Below are 16,628 nucleotides of genomic sequence, written 5' to 3'. Positions count from 1 at the left end.
AGATATGGATTTTTAAATTGGAATCAGTTTTTTTTTGTGAGGATTGGATACGGTTTGCTGACTTGGATACGATTATAATTTAGATCAAATTTGGAGTTGGTTTAGATTGGTTATTGGATTTGACTTTAAATTTGGATTTAGTTTTTATGGTTGCTACTTTGGTTATTGGATAACATGGATGGTTCTTTTTCTATTGCTGATTGGACTTATTTTTAACTCCGATTTCGTTTTTTTTTTGTTAGGAAAATATTTCATTGATATAAATATCAAGATTACAAACCGGAAGGATAGAGTTGCCACTCCGGAGAAACAAAATTTCTTTTATTCATTGAAAGTGTATCATCTAACCAAAGAGTAAACAAGTACTCCCGGAAAATTAAATAACATCACCTTTAAATGTCTGAAAAGATAACCCACAAAAGGTCTCGTTAATACCCTGCAAGAGTAAAACCCTATGAGAAAAAACTCAAAGGGGAAAAAAGGTTCCCTGACAAAATATATTCTACACATAAAATATGAACAATACTAGTATATTCTAAGAATTCTTCAGATCTGTACTCCCTGGATAAATGATTGTGTTTTAAACGTTTGATAAGAGGAAAAACCATTAAAACTCTTTCCAGCATCCTGAAAATAAGACAAGTGGAATACAGGATAATTATACTCCCTTTGTCCCTCCCATTTGTTTACACTTTTCTTTTTGGAATGTCGCATTAAATTGTTTATATTTCAAAATTTTCCAAAAATAGTAAAGTTATTATAATTTTTAAAAAAACTACATCCACTACTTCTCTCCACTATACCCACTTTATACATATAATATTAATCAGTCCCACTACTTTACTCACTTTTTAACTTTCCTCCACTATTTTATCATTTTTCTTAAACTCCGTGCTCAACCCAAATGTAAAAATTTGAGAGGGATAGAGGGAGTATTCAAATAACAAAATCATATTCGATAAATTATTAAAAAGGAAAATAAAAAAAATAGATAAAATCTAACCAAAAAAAATCTTTAGTTAGACACAAATAAGCCAAAACAAATTGGCACACTATTTTTTCTAAAAGGCTAAAAATTATGCCACCAAAACACCACTCATAAAAGATACAAATAAAAGTCCAAGACACTAATAAACTCATTAGAGTTACAAATGAAAGCCTTCCATTAAGGCACTAATGATCCAAACATGAAATCCTGCAAGTTCTGATAAAAAGAAATAACTCATGCATATTAATGATCACTAATGTGAACATTAATTCAAATACTCTCCTATGAATTATTACTACTAGTTGGAATCAATTACAGTCAAAATCATGCATAAATCTTGTAAACAATATCTCATAGTAAATAACCTTAAAAACCATTAAATTTTATAAAAACCTAAACGTAAATCATGCCTAAAATTATTCAAGTATGTTAAAATGTATGTCGCCTTTTATTGCCAATGAACCACCACCACCTCTTTTATAATTATGACAGGTTTATAAGCTATCAACAATTTATCACAAATATAATTAATAATAAAATATAGACATAATTGGACTCATCTCAAATCCTATCACCGAGTAATATGAACTAGGCCAAGAGCGTAAAAGATAATGACAATCAATAACTTGAACTGACAACATGAACAATGGATGAAAACAAGAAATAAGATAATTATGTAGAACTAAGGCATAAAATATTTTAAATAATAACCGGAAAAAGATGCAAAAACCACTAAGAATCTCGTAATGCTAAATTAATACACAATAATCAAATTGACCAAGTAAAACTCACAAACAAGAACTCAATAAAATATTAATAATTAAAATTTAGAACTCGACTTCTCATACCTTTGCCGTGGGGTCCTTTCACAGGAATCTTACATTTTAACAACCGAAAAAGAAAGTACCATGCCTAACCAGTATTGCCACAACCAACCATGAGTACACGAGATGACGTCGTAATGAATTTACGGACAAACGGGCGGGGAGAAGAGTAAATTTACTCCGATTTCGTTTGGATACACTTGGATTGCTCTATTTTTTTCTTGTGTTGCTGCATCTTTGAAAGATTTCTCTTATGTTTGATGCGCTTTGGATTCTCTTGAAAGATTTGGTTGTTTTGGATTGGTGACTTTATTTTTTAATTCGTTTAGATACTTTTGTTTTCTATGTTGTAACTTTGAATCGTTTGATTATGTAGCTCCATTTCTTGTTTGGCAAACTCTCGATTACCATCGTGGGTTAAAGAGGGATGTTAACATATACAATATTGTTATTGGATAATTTGATTATTGTAATAGTTTCATTTTTACGATATTTTTTTTATTATTTGGTTACTCGCCATATAAATTCTTTTTCTATTATAATCGAGAACAAGTTATATGATAATAAAATCCTTATTATTCTCTTTTTCCTCTTTGCTCTTTCCTCTATACATTATCACCTCCTATTAATGATGATTCAATGTAAATTGTTTAAAATATATTATTTTTCAAAACTATTAAGAAGAGAGAAGGAATTTACTCGCAAAAAATGAATGAAGTAGTAGTCGGTAAACCCTACATTATTAATAAAAAATCAACATAAAACTGAATTTAAAATTTAGGCGAAATACGGAGTATATTTTGAGAATCTCATTATACCACCTCATAAAACATTCATAGATATTAAATTTTAGTTATCTTATAACAAATTTTATGGAACACAAAATATAATATTTTAATATTTACAATATATAACATATAATTTTTAATTAACTATATAACTGTCAAATAATTAATCTCGATTGAGAATATTACCAATTATACAAGTTTTAAAATAAATCGCGCAGCGCCCGGGGTTTTATATTCTAGGATAGCAATCGTAAATGTCAAAGTCTCTGTCCCTTCGCTGTGATATTTTGAAACTTGCTTTGTGAGACATCCAGCAAAACAGCAGCAAAGTCGTATAAACCGGTACAACTAATCTAACTAATAACTATACCGACATACAAAGAGCACATGATCATTTACGAATTCAACCAATATTTAGGGGCTTTTAAATTGATCAAATTTCCGCCTACCCTTTAATTATTTGTATAAAACTGAGATATGGAGAGATGTTAAAAAAATCCGAAACCAGAAATTTGATCTGAAAAAAATCCGAAAAGTCAGATCCGGAAAAGACCCGATCCGTTCAGTCCAGCCCGGCCCGCGAACCTTAACTGGACCTCCTTTTTTCTTAAAAATTCGGCCTGGTCCGAAACCCGAAAAATCCGGATAAAAATCAGGATTTAAAAAAATCCGAATAAAAGCACGGTTCGACCCGATAAAAGATCGAACATTTTGAAAAGCCCGATTAAAAAAACCGATTTTTTTATATAAATTTTGAAAATATACAATACTTTTTATGATTTTTAAAAAATTATATTATAATATTAGAAACAACTAAGTTATATATGATTATTTATATATTATATTAAAATAATTATTTATTTGGGTGTCTAAACTACTAATATCTGATATATCAAGATGTTATTTTTTTCGATATTTAAACTATTCATAATTCGAGTTATAAAATATTAAAATAATTTTTAATATATAAATAAAAAGCCCCAATAAAGCACGGTTCAGTCCGATCCGGCCCACGCGGGCCTAATACAGACCTTATATTTTTTAGGAAATCCGACCCGGCCAAATTTTTTTAAAAGTCTGATCCGATTCATTTTAAAAAAAACGGAATTTTTAAGGTCAAGATAAAGCACAACTCAATAGGCTTTTTGTGCATATATGTGAGACTCACTCAGACTTCAATCGCATTTACAAATTGTCTAAACACGTCGGGTTCTAGTCCTGCGCAAGTAATATGATTATATTTGACTCGTAGAGATTAGGGGGAGTAAAAATTTATTTACGTATAAAGCATTTCTTATTATAATAACTAAAATATTTAATCAAATCAGAATTATCAAAAAATTTATTGAAATTGTAAGATCATACATTCTCATAATATAGTTATAATTATTAGTTATTTTTAAAAATATTATTTTATTTCCATAATAATTTTTAATTAATAAGAGGTCATGGTTTGGATCCATTGAATGGATTCCATTTTGAACATAGAGAAGAGTAGCCTAAAAAAATGTTAGTGACTTATTCTCTATAATTTAATTTTTTTATATTATTTTTGAAGTGTGAAACTTTTAATTTAATTTTTTATTTTTAAAGGGTCGAAAAAAGATTTTCGCGCCCGGCCTATAAAATTTTAGGACCGGGCCAGTGTTTAAATTTCTTCTAGAAACATGAAATTATAAGCACAAATTTATTGAGGTGGCCCCTTGACAATGACCATCGACCGGCCAGTACCATTCTGCTTTCACAGAGTTTGGGTAAGGTTTAGCAGCCTCGTTTTTAATTTTCAGGGGTTCTTAGTTTCTTATTAATTGAAGTCCGCTACTTAATAAATGGTGCTGAATGCTGATATATACTTCTTCGTCCTTCTTAAATTATAATCGATTTTGTTTTTTTTTTTAAATTCAAGTTTAAAAATATTTTTACAAAAATACTATTATATTTTTATAAAATTTGCAAAAATACTTTTATTACAAAAATACGATTCTTTTTAACTAAAATCAACTACATGCAAACTTCGACGAATTTTTGCAACTACATGCAATCTCAAATACAACAAAAAAAACTCCATTCAACTACATCCGCTTGATTTTGGTTAATTCCGATTTTTTTGCAAAAAAAATAGAAAATAGTAAAATCGCAAAAAAAACTCAGAAAAAATAGTATTTTCAGTTATTTCTCTTTGTTTTTTTACAAGTAATCTGAGGAGTAAAAAATTATATCTACATATACTTTTTTCAATTTTTTTTAAATCAAAGTTTAACATTTATTTCTTTAAAAAAATTGAAAAAAATATATGAATAAAAGTCAAAGTAATTTATCATTTAGGAACAGAACAGAAGGAATATTTATTTAGGCACGCTTAAAACATGTTTCGGACTAAAGTAACGCTCAAACTTTTTTTTTGGACAAATGGAAATGAAATTCTGTTTGAATTTTATAAATAATATTGATACTCATGAAATTAAAAATGCAAACCAGAGTTATCTTCCTTATACAATAAGTTCTTTTTAATACTTCAAATTTATACTATACTATAATATAATAATCGGAAATATATATAATTTGATAACTTTTTTTGGTTTGGTTTGGTTACTTCAATCATTATCTTCAAATCTTTTTAATTAAATTACAAGGACCATTAGATCTAATACTAAAAAGATGCATCACCCAAATTCGTGAGTTCAAATCTTGCCAACATCAGTATTTATATTATTTTTTGTATTTTCTGAATTTAACATCAGTATTTAAGGATACCCTCCTAAATTTGAATCCATACGAGCTTGGATAGTCTTATCTAATTTTGTATAATTCCTATTTTATAATTTAACACGAGTTATTATTGTATATTATGATACATTAGATTTTTATAATATTAATCATATAAGTCTGGCATTTATTCTACACAAAGTTTATAATAATTTAAGTGAATATTTATTTTTTAAAAAATAGAATATTATATAATAAGAAAACAATCGGTACATAAAACTACGAAATAAGATTAAATTCATCGTACTTGGCACAGGTTGTAAATTAGTAAAATATAATAAAAGCATCATGAAATTCCCAAGGTTATATCCAAAACAAATAAAAATTATCACTTAGGATTTCGTGAACAAATTCATCAAATCTTTATTCACGAAATAAAAATATTTTTTTTATAATATAAGTTCATCAAATAGCTACTAACTGATACTAAAATAAAATACAGGTTCTTGTTATCAGTGCTTTCTCACAAAAAATAATAACACACTGTGTCATTAAATTCATAAAAGAATATTCAAAAAAAATTATAAGTTCCTATTATTTTCGCATTTATACATTAAACTTTTATTTATAATAATTATTCAGAAAGAACTTATAAAAAGATGTATTGAATACATTTTATTAATACACACAAAAAAATAGAGTGAACTACTAATTTAAAAATAAAAAGCGGAGTATTCTATAGCATGAAATTGTTGTCAAAATGCAATATGGTACTCCCTTTAATGTATGTAGTACTCTCTCTGTCCTGCCCTAATACTTTCTTTGCTTTTTTTATTTGTTATTTTGATTTTTACACACATTTCGATGTGTTTTGATATGCTAGTTATAATTATCATTTATAAATTTTGTTTTTTACATAAATATAGACAACTTATATTTTATTTTACAATAGGAAATTTTTTAAAATTATATTTTTAACTAACCGGCCAAAACATTTAAAATGTGTGCAAAGTGACAAATAAATAAAATAGAGGGAGTAGTCAAATTTGCGATTTCCTATAATAATGTCCATTTATGATGTGTCTATCTGAAAATATATTATTAAATTAAAAAAATCTTAATTAACGTAAAAGTTTGAAAAGAGTTTAACATTGCGGGACGGAAGAAGTATATAATAGGAGAATTGTCGAAACAAATTCTTATTAAAATTTAATATTTTCACTTATAAACATGCAAAATTCAACAATATGATAGTGAGTACCGAGTAAAAACGCACAAAAAACCCATCGGATCAGATTTTATCCGATTGACAGGGAATGAAATAAACCCTGATTGCATAGATAAATCGCATTAATTGTATTAACATTGGGCTGGCGGTTAAGACCATTAGAGGAGACCCAAAACCCATGATAGGGGCCCAAAAACAGCCTATGAATATAATTGGTTAAGACCAGATACGGTCCAATAACGAAGTCCAATTGGAAAGGGCCCAAAACCCTGAATATTAATTAATTTCATAATTAATTAATAAAGGAAAAATCAGCTGTTAAGATGAGTCCCAATGAGGATATAAATCCTTGTAAATTAGCCCCCAAGGGACCTGATAGGATAAGGAATCAGTTTCCTACTTTCTAGGACTCCAAAGTTCATTCTAATTTCGAGACTTGCCCACCAAGTCTCCTAACCCAAGTCCAATTCAAGGACTCCCAGCATCTATATAAGGGGTCTCACCCCCACAATCAGAACTACGTTTTTTGGCTTGATTATCCAACTCACGGAGATACGTAGGCATCTCGTACAGGCAGAGTTAAGCTACGAAACACGAGAGTAGCCATTAAAGGCCTTGAGCTCCCGAACCTTAGTAATAAATACAACAATTAATATACCCTCAGTTTTTATCCATAACATTTGGCGCCGTCTGTGGGAAAGCACAACAACAACCATGGTGAGAACACGGAGTGGAAACAACACCCTTGGAGGTACACCAGCTGCGACAACCCCAGCGATTTCGTCAATAGTGGAGGTACCTTCACATTCAACCTATGCCGCCACCCAAGGAGGAACCCAGGTAGGGGCAACTGAACCTCAAACTCAAGGGACGATTCTCCCGGCTCCTCAAGGGACAAATCCCCAACTTCAACAGCTGCATACATCTGTGAAGTATTCAACTATTGTGACCACTAACTCCTCTTATGGGATGCCCCTTTACCCCGAGGTTGGAGGAAGTGGACATGCTGGACGTAGTGAAGCACGGGGGCAAACACCCCCTACATACCAGGTTTGGCACCTATCCCAGAGGATCAAGAATTTTCTGGTCCTTATACTGAGAGAGACTCTAAATCTTCGGATGATGAAGTGGCCCCAAGAAGGAGACGTGCTGGCAAAGAGCCGATGCCTGATGGTAACCAACATCCCAGAAGCACCCGATGAACGAATCCACAAAAAGTGCAGGAGAGAATCAGGGCTCATGAGGCTGAGATTCAAAGGCTGAAGCGCGACTTGGAAGCGCACCAGGCTCCTAGTGTTGGATTTTAATCGCAGCGGAGGCATGGTAAAACACTTTTACACATATAAAATCCAAATAAAAGCATATAAATCGTGGTAAAAACATATGAATCAATTACTAACCTTTAATATGCGATCCAAAAGCAACGATCGGAGATCCTTAGCAGCTGCTCCTCAAACGTGAAGCACTCCACCGGTATCCACCAAGAAAACGACGTTAAGGAGGAGGAGGAGGTGGAGAGAATTAGGTTTTATAAAATTTTGGGGTGGGGGTTAGAATAAAAATAGGGTTTATAATAGTATATTTATAGGAAAAATTTTCAGCTGAAATTTTCCCATAAATATTATTATTATTATCCCATTTATTATTCTCATTAATAATTAAAACACCTTTTAATTATTAATCCTTTTTCTAAACACTTTAGAAATAATTCTCTCTCTTGATTTAATTTCCAAAAAAATTAAATCCTTAATTAATAATATTAAGAACTTTTCTTAATTAATTTATAATCAATTAAATCTCATTTAATCAATTATAAAATTTGCCAATTAATTATTTATTTCATAAATAAATAATTATTAGCCATTATTAATTAATTCCTCCACCATTAAATCATTCTCTTTTTATGGTGTGACCCTGTAGGTTCAATATTAAGCCGGTAGTAGAAATAAATAATAATAAAACTATTTTATCATTATTTATATAAATTCTATAATTTATTAAATATGATTAATTAATTAATCATATTTATTCTACATCGTGAGGGATACTTCTCAGCATATCGCGACTATCCGGATAATACGAATTCACTGCTTAGAATACCAAGAACCTATTCAGTGAATAGTTACCGTACAATAAACTCCTTCTACCCTACAATGTCCCGATTAAATACAAGGCATGAATCTCGTGTCAAGCCTATCTAATTCAATCACTTGCTTACCATTTACTATGCTGAGTTCTATGTAAATTAGAAACTCCTTTCTAATTTCATTCACTCTGGCCAGAGGTTCCTGAACTAGCATAAGTGGATCAGCCTTGAACATTCGCTTCCTCCCCAGGTAGATCCTTTATTGATCATACACTATCTTCGTGTACAAATTCCTATACCCAGTAGAGCCCTAATAATTATCCCCGGAGACTAAGAACTAAACCAAAACATAGTTCAGTGTACACAAGATGACTATGATGACCTCAAGTCTAAGGATACTTGTACAACTATCACTATGTGAACAACTGCTGACACGTGAGTGAACTCCATCAGTTGTTCAGTTGGGCGAGTCATGTTCAGTGAACTTATTCTATAATAAGCACCTACATACTAGCTATAGTGTCACCACACAAATGTCTATGAGAACAGACATCCTTCATAATGAAGCAAGCATAGTATGTACCGATCTTTGCGGATTATTAATTACCAGTTAGTAATCCTACGACCAGGAACTATTTAAGTTTAGAGTTATCATCTTTTAGGTCTCACTATTATGATCTCATCATAATCCATAAAAAGCTTTACTCTAAACTATGGTATATCTTATTTAAACACTTAAATAGATAAAGCCCGTAATAAAAACAAAACAAGTCTTTTATTAATATCAATGAAATCAAAACAGATTACACAGGGAGTTATTCCTAAATCCTAATTCATGATTGGACTTAGGACATATTCCTTTCACCTATACTCCCACTACCACCTAGAGGGGGGAATCCTCCTCCAATCATAGACCTGGATGCTCCGTCACAAAGAAGGACTGTAGTCACAAGAGCTGATCCAAGCAATCTTCTTCCCCTTGGAGATCCTGATGATCCTACCCCACCATTCACTGAAGAGATAATGAGTGCCCATATCTCAAGGAAGTTCAAGATGTCCACTATCAAAGCTTATGATGGCACTGGAGATCCCGCTAACCATGTTAGGACGTTCTCTGATGCACTGTTGTTGCAGCCCGTGAACCATGTTATTAAGTGTCGGGCCTTTCCTCAAACCCTGTCGGGAATGGCTCAAAGTTGGTATAGCCGTTTGCCTCCGAATTCTATTGGGTCATTCAGAGAGTTAAGTCAGGCTTTTATTAAGCAGTTCATCAGTGGGAGAGTACATGAGAAAAGCTCAGCATCCCTCATGAGTATTGTGCAAGGAGCAAAAGAGTCCTTGAGAGACTATCTGAATCGTTTCACCAAGGAAGGCTTGAAGGTCCCGGATCTTGATGACAAGGTGGCTATGATAGCACTAAGCAGGAAACTAGGGACGAGTTCTTCAAGATGTCGTTGGACAAGCACCCTCTTGAAAGCATGTTACAGCTCCAAGATAGGGCCGAGAAGTACATCAAAGTGGAGGAGAGCATGAGGAAGACAGTAGTAAGTAACGAGCCCACTGGAGGCAAGAAGCGGAAAACTGACCTGGAGTATATTGCTAATGACAAGTATCCTAGAACTGAGCAAAACACGGACTCGACCCCGAAGAAGGGAGGACCTGGGCAAAAGTTCACTGAATATGCTAAGTTGAACGCTCCTATTAGATATATTTGTGATGTCATGTCTAATGATGATTTGTGTTTAGTTTTCAGATCTTAACTAACAGGACAAATCAGGACTTAACTGGAAATCAGTACATATACTGAAGTTAGGACTTAAGATATCAGAACTTAAGTTGTCAGAACTTAAGTTATCAGAAGATATTTATCAGGAAATATTTATCAGGAGATAATATCAGGATTTAAGGAGACTTTCAGATAAGGAAGGCGGCTGATTGAAGGAAAGAAGATCGAGACTAAAACAAGAAGATATATGCATGAAAAAGAATTCTATGAAGAATAGAATACTTGGAAGAAAAGATAACTAGTTGATATATTTTAGGATACAGACTTATGTTCGATATCAATTAGAAGATTATCTTGTAACTGTGTGTCTATATAAACACAGCATAGGGTTTACACTATAAGTGTTATCTTAATCGAGAATATTATTCATTGTAACCCTAGCAACTCTCGTGATATTTGTTCATCATTGAGAGAGAACTGTTCCATTGTAATACTGTTTTATTAATAAGATTATTCTGTGTTTTATACTTGTGTTCTTAATTCGATTTGATTGTGCTAGACACTGTATTCAATCCCCTTCTACAGTGTGTGTGACTTAAGAAGTGGTATCAGATCAATCCGTTAACATACATACAGTAATGATCCAAAAACAATCATGTCTGAAGAAACACAAACTCCAACCAAGCCCACCAAAACTGAAGAAACTCCAAAGACTCAAATCCATAATCGATATGAGACTATTAGGGTTCCCATACTGCAACCTTCTGAGTATCCCATATGGAAGGTGAGGATGTCTATGTTTCTGGAAGCTACAGATCCAGAATACCTTGACAGAATTAATGAAGGACCACATAAGCCAACCAAGCTCTCTGTTGTAGTTACAGATCAGCCAGCACAGACTGTACCAAAGGAGAAAAGTGAATATACAACTGAAGATATCTCATCTATTGTAAAGGATGCAAAGGTAAGACATTTGCAGCACAGTGCTATTGTTAATGTCATGTCAAACAGGGTAATTAACTACAAGACTGCAAAGGAGATATGGGATGCCTTGGAGACAAGATGCCAGGGAACTGATTCAATTAAGAAGAACAGGAGGACTATACTCACTCAAGAGTATGAGCACTTTGACTCAAAACCTGATGAGTCATTAACTGGTTTATATGACAGATTTGTCAAACTCTTGAATGATCTGTCACTGGTGGATAAGGAATATGATCTTGAAGATACAAATCTTAAATTCCTTTTAGCTCTTCCTGAAAGTTGGGACTTGATGGCAACTACTATAAGAGACAACTATGCTCTTGATGAAACCACTCTTGATGAAATTTATGGTATGCTTAAAACTCATGAACTTGAGATGGATCAATGAAGCAAGAGGCATGGGAGAAAGTCAAGGACAGTTGCTCTTAAGGCTGAGGAGGAATCCCCTAAAGTGGCTGTCTCAAAGAAAGGCAAAGGAAAGGCTCTCATCACAAAGTCTGATACTGAGTCATCAAGTTCTGATAGTGATGAGGATTCAGAAACTGAAAGTCTATCTGAGATGGATGCTGATGAAGAGATGATGAAATTGTGTGCTCTTATGGTGAAGGGTATCACAAAGATAGCTTATAGGAAATTCAGAAGGGGAAAGAAGTTTTCCAGGAAAAGTGGAAGTTCTGATAAGAAGGGATTCTAAAAATCTGAAGACAAAGCTGGAAAGTCTGACAAAGGAGATTACTCAAGTGTTAAATGCTACAATTGTGGTGAGAAAGGCCACATATTTCCTGACTACAAGAAAGGAAAAGGTGACAAAGGCAAGGCACTTGTCACAAAGAAGAAAAGCTGGACAGACACTTCAGATTTTGAAAGTGAGGTGAACTATGCTTTGATGGCAAATGCTGATAGCAGTTCTGAAGCTGCCGAGTTAAAGGTACCTCAAACAACTTATATTTTTCATATTGATGATATTACTGAGTTGAGAAGATATCTTAAAACCATGTTCATTAGTTATAGAGATCAAACTTTAACATGTGAAAGGTTAACTTCTGAAAATTTGGCTTTTAAGAAAAAGAATGACTATTTAGAAAAGGAGTTAGTTATGTTCCATCAAACTCAGAAAGAAGAGATGATGCTTTTTATGTTAGAGATGAAGTGTTAAAATTGAATCAATCTCAAAAAACTGAGTTAGAAAAGGAAAGAGAGATTATCAGGACTTGGACTAACTCTGGAAGAACAACTCAGAATTTGTTAAGTAGTGGAAACTGGAAAGAGGGCTTAGGTTATGGAGATGATAAGAATAATAAAGGAACTGTAGAAATTGAGCCTATAGTTGTTAAACAAAAGCCAAAGGTAAATTCTGTTAAGTTTGTAGCTGTAAACTCAGATATTGATAAATCAGAAGTTAAAGAGAAATTAACTTCTGACAAACCAAAATAGGATAATCCAACTGAAGTTAACATAGGCTTAATGACAAATAAGCAGCTTAAGCATAAGCTGAAAGATGTTAAGAATGTAAACAAGGTAAAGCCACCTAGGAAAATAGAAATAGAAAGGAAGGTGTGAATAAAAGCAATGAATATAAGCCTGTTCTTAATTCTCCTAGAAAGAAATGTTATAACTGTGGAAATTCTAACCATCTGGCTTCTTTTTGCAAGAAGAAAAAAAACATAAACTCCTTACCATCAAAATCAGGAGTTAAGAGTCAGTCTGTTAGATATAGGCCACAAAATTCTTGTTTTCATTGTGGTAGTTTATGACATTCCATTTATACTTGTAAGGAATATCATAGTTTGTACTATTATTATTATCAAATAAAACCTTCTTTAAAGAAAGTTAGCATTATTCCTTCTAGTGTAAGTTCTGATGCAAAGTCCGATACTGTAAATTCTGATAAGAAAAATGTTAACATAAACTCTGATGTTAAATCCGCTGCAAATGTTAACAAACTTAATAAGGCCAAAGGATCCAAGCAAGTCTGGGTCCTTAAAACTAATCATTAGTGGTCTTTGTGATTGCAGAGCAACAGGAAAAATATCCTAGTTTTGGATAGTGGATGTTCAGGACATATGACTGGAAATAAAGCCCTGCTATCAGACTTTGTGGAGAAAGCTGGCCCAAGTGTTTCTTATGGAGATGGCAACATGGAAAAAACTCTGGGATATGGCAATATCAATCTTGGGAATATCATCATTAAAAAAGTAGCTCTAGTCTCAGGACTTAAACACAAGCTTGTTAGGTCACACACACACTGTAGAGGGGGGTGAATACAGTGTATAGTACAATAAAATCGAACTTTAATAACTCAAGTAACAGAAAACAAACTTTATTGAAATAATAAACTCTGTTACAGTATGGAACTGTTCTCTCTCAGTGATGAATAAATATCACGAGAGCTGCTATGGTTACAATAAATAATCTTCTCGATTGTGATAACACTTATAGTGTAAACCCTATGTCTGTATTTATATACTACACAGTTACAAGATAATTGCTAATTGATATGGAATATAATTCTGCTTCCTAAAATATATCAATCAGATATCTTTTCTTCCAAGTATTCTATTCTCCATAGAATTCCTTTTTCATGCATATCTCTTCTTATGTTTGTCTCGATCTTCTTTCCTTTAACCAGCTGCCTTCCTTATCTGAACGTCCTTAGTACTTAAGTTCTGATATCCATCTTCTGATGATTATCTCCTGATAATTTAAGTACTGATATCCTTAAGTCCTGACTTCCAGTAAGTACTGATTTATCCCGTTTAAGTAAAATCTGAAAACTAAACATGAATCACATTAGCCATGACATTATCAAATATATCTAACAATCTCCCCCAACTTATAAATTAGCATAATATACAAGTTTAACAAATATTTGATGATGTCAAAAACATTAAGTACAAATGCATGAGAATTTGACTAGATAACTACAACTTACAGTCCTTAAAGCTTTACCAATCTTTAACTTCTGATAATAACTTTAGTCTGTATTCATATCAGGATTTAAGCAGTTGTAGATCTTGACTTAACTTCATCTTCTGATCTCTCTGATGTCAGGAGTTGTTCTAAGATAGTTCTTCAACAAACATCTCTCAGCATATCTGAGTTCATCAATCATCCTCCTTTTAGCATCTTTAAGTTCTGCAGTATCTTCACCAATTTGAAAGATTGCAGCTCTGAGATCATTAATTTTAGCTTTCTTTATATCCTGATCCAATCTGATCAAATATGCCTTGTCAGACTCAAGATTGAATTCCACAGCCCTGTAACCCAGAAATGTAGTTATAATCTTGGCAGTGTTAGGCTTCATCTCAACAATATCACCCTTGTTATCTCTGTACTTTGGAAGATATGAGCTGTCAGACTTAACAGAATAAAGCTTTTTCTGTTTCTTGAATTTGACTCTTCAAAAAGTTTGCAGCACTTTCTATTATTTTGTCATTCACTTGAAGTAAGAATAATACATGTTCCAGCTCTTCAAAATACTTCAGTGGAATGGCATTTTCCCTTATATGATAAACCCTACCATCTGTCATGAAGTACAACAAGATGTGTTCTTTCAAGTAGGTATGGTAAACCATTTGTACAGATTCTAGTTGATTCAATCTCTCAGGAGTTGCTCCAATACCTGGTTCACTTAAGGAAGTTGGATCATTGGTTGTGTTCTGTATTCTTCTTTCATCAGCACTTCCCAATCCAGTTTCATCTCTTGCTTCCTTTCCAGTAACCACTCTTGCTTTAAAACCACTTGCAGCAGTCTTCAAAGGTTGAGTCTGTTTGGCTTTAGTGAATCCTGGTAGGAGTATCTTTGAAGGTTTAACATGAGCAATGTCAGAGGTTTCCTTTGATTTATCTTTGGATATCAAGTTAACTTAAACTATGTCAGAGGTTACTTGCTTCTTCAAAATATCAGAACTAACTATCTCTTGACTCTGAACAACTTGAGCCATGTCAGATGTTGTCTTAGAAACTTTTCTTGAAGTTAGAGCAAGATTAGCATCTTCATCAGTAATTTCTTCATTCACAGGAGGCACATAAACCTTGATAGGTTCACCAACTTTCTCTTTGCCCTTGGACCTTGGATCTATTTGCAGTTGTGATTTAGCCATGATTGCTTCAAGATTTGTCCTTTCTTTTATCACAATGCCTTTGAGTTTTGGAAGTTTCTTTTTACCAGAAGCTTCAGATTTAGATTTGACTTTTTCTGATTTAAGTCTGGCTTCTTCTTCCATCAGACTCTCCAAGTCCATTCCTGGATTTTCCTTAAGAAATAACTGTCTTGACATTTCTTCATCAAGGTCTAAAAGTTCATCAGAACTTATTCTTTTACCAGTAGCAGAAGTAATTCTTTTTCCAGCATCAGAAATTGTCCTGTGACTTGTGATTTCAGCTTTTCTTGATGAGAAACTTCTACCTTGATTATGACCTTCAACCATTCCAGAGGTTCCTTGGTCATCTTTTTCATCATCCTTCCCCTTCAGTGTCTTATCAGTTTTGCATTTGGACTTAATTACTTTCTCCCCCTTTTTGGCATCAGCTGGTAAGAGAAGAGAGACAAGCAATTCCACTGAGGCTTGGATTTCATTAAGTTGAGATTGCTGAGAAGCTTGATTTTTCAAAATATCATCAATCTGAGATTGTTGTTTCTCTTGAGTCTTCTCAATATAAGTAACTCTGTCAAAGGTAGGTTGGAAGAATTTTTTCTTGTCAAGTTTCTGAACTTGTTCTTGCTTGATTAATTCTTCCTGAATTTTATGTAACTCTGCATGAGTAGTGGAATGGAGACTTTGTATATGTTTAGTACTCAATACAGTGACTCGAAGCTGTGTTTTGAAATCATCAGTAATTAACATCTCATCAGCTTTTGTCAAGTGCTCAGCAAGATTCTTTGCAGATGGAACACAGGTAACTGAGTTCCATTCCTTAGTCCACTCTTGTACTGCAGGAGTTTCACTCCAAGGCACTGGTGCTTCTCTTGTAACAAACTTCTTAACTAGTTCAGATTTAGGAACAGTTTGTTGAGGTGCATGTCCTGAAGGACCTGCTTCATCAGCATCTGCATTTGGAGCAGCATCACCATTATCATTAGCATTTGCAGCATCAGAACTTACAGAATCAGCATCTTCTGATAAAACAACAGTATGAGAAGGAATTGAGGCTTCAGCATCATCCTCTAAGTGCTGATCTGGTTCCAAGTTCTGATCAACAGCCATATTCTGATGCTCACCTATATTCTGATTATCATCATCTAGATGCAGAGAAGGTATAGTAGATAATTCTGGAGTTTAAGTATCATCAATAACA

General features: G+C 33.1%; 1 long non-coding RNA gene across 1 annotated transcript; it reads right to left on the bottom strand.

Annotated features, from left to right (window-relative positions):
* Positions 1 to 304: 304 nt before the first annotated feature.
* Positions 305 to 1,984, bottom strand: LOC141706485 (uncharacterized). Its single transcript, XR_012568844.1, has 2 exons — positions 1,837 to 1,984; positions 305 to 436 (listed from the first exon to the last, which is right to left on the bottom strand). It is a non-coding gene; the product is annotated as an uncharacterized LOC141706485 (long non-coding RNA).
* Positions 1,985 to 16,628: the final 14,644 nt, after the last annotated feature.

Source organism: Apium graveolens, chromosome 2 (genome assembly GCF_009905375.1).
Source record: "Apium graveolens cultivar Ventura chromosome 2, ASM990537v1, whole genome shotgun sequence".
Lineage (NCBI taxonomy): Eukaryota > Viridiplantae > Streptophyta > Magnoliopsida > Apiales > Apiaceae > Apium > Apium graveolens.
The sequence above is the reverse complement of the archived record's forward strand: the minus strand, read 5'-3'. Positions and strand labels throughout refer to the sequence as shown.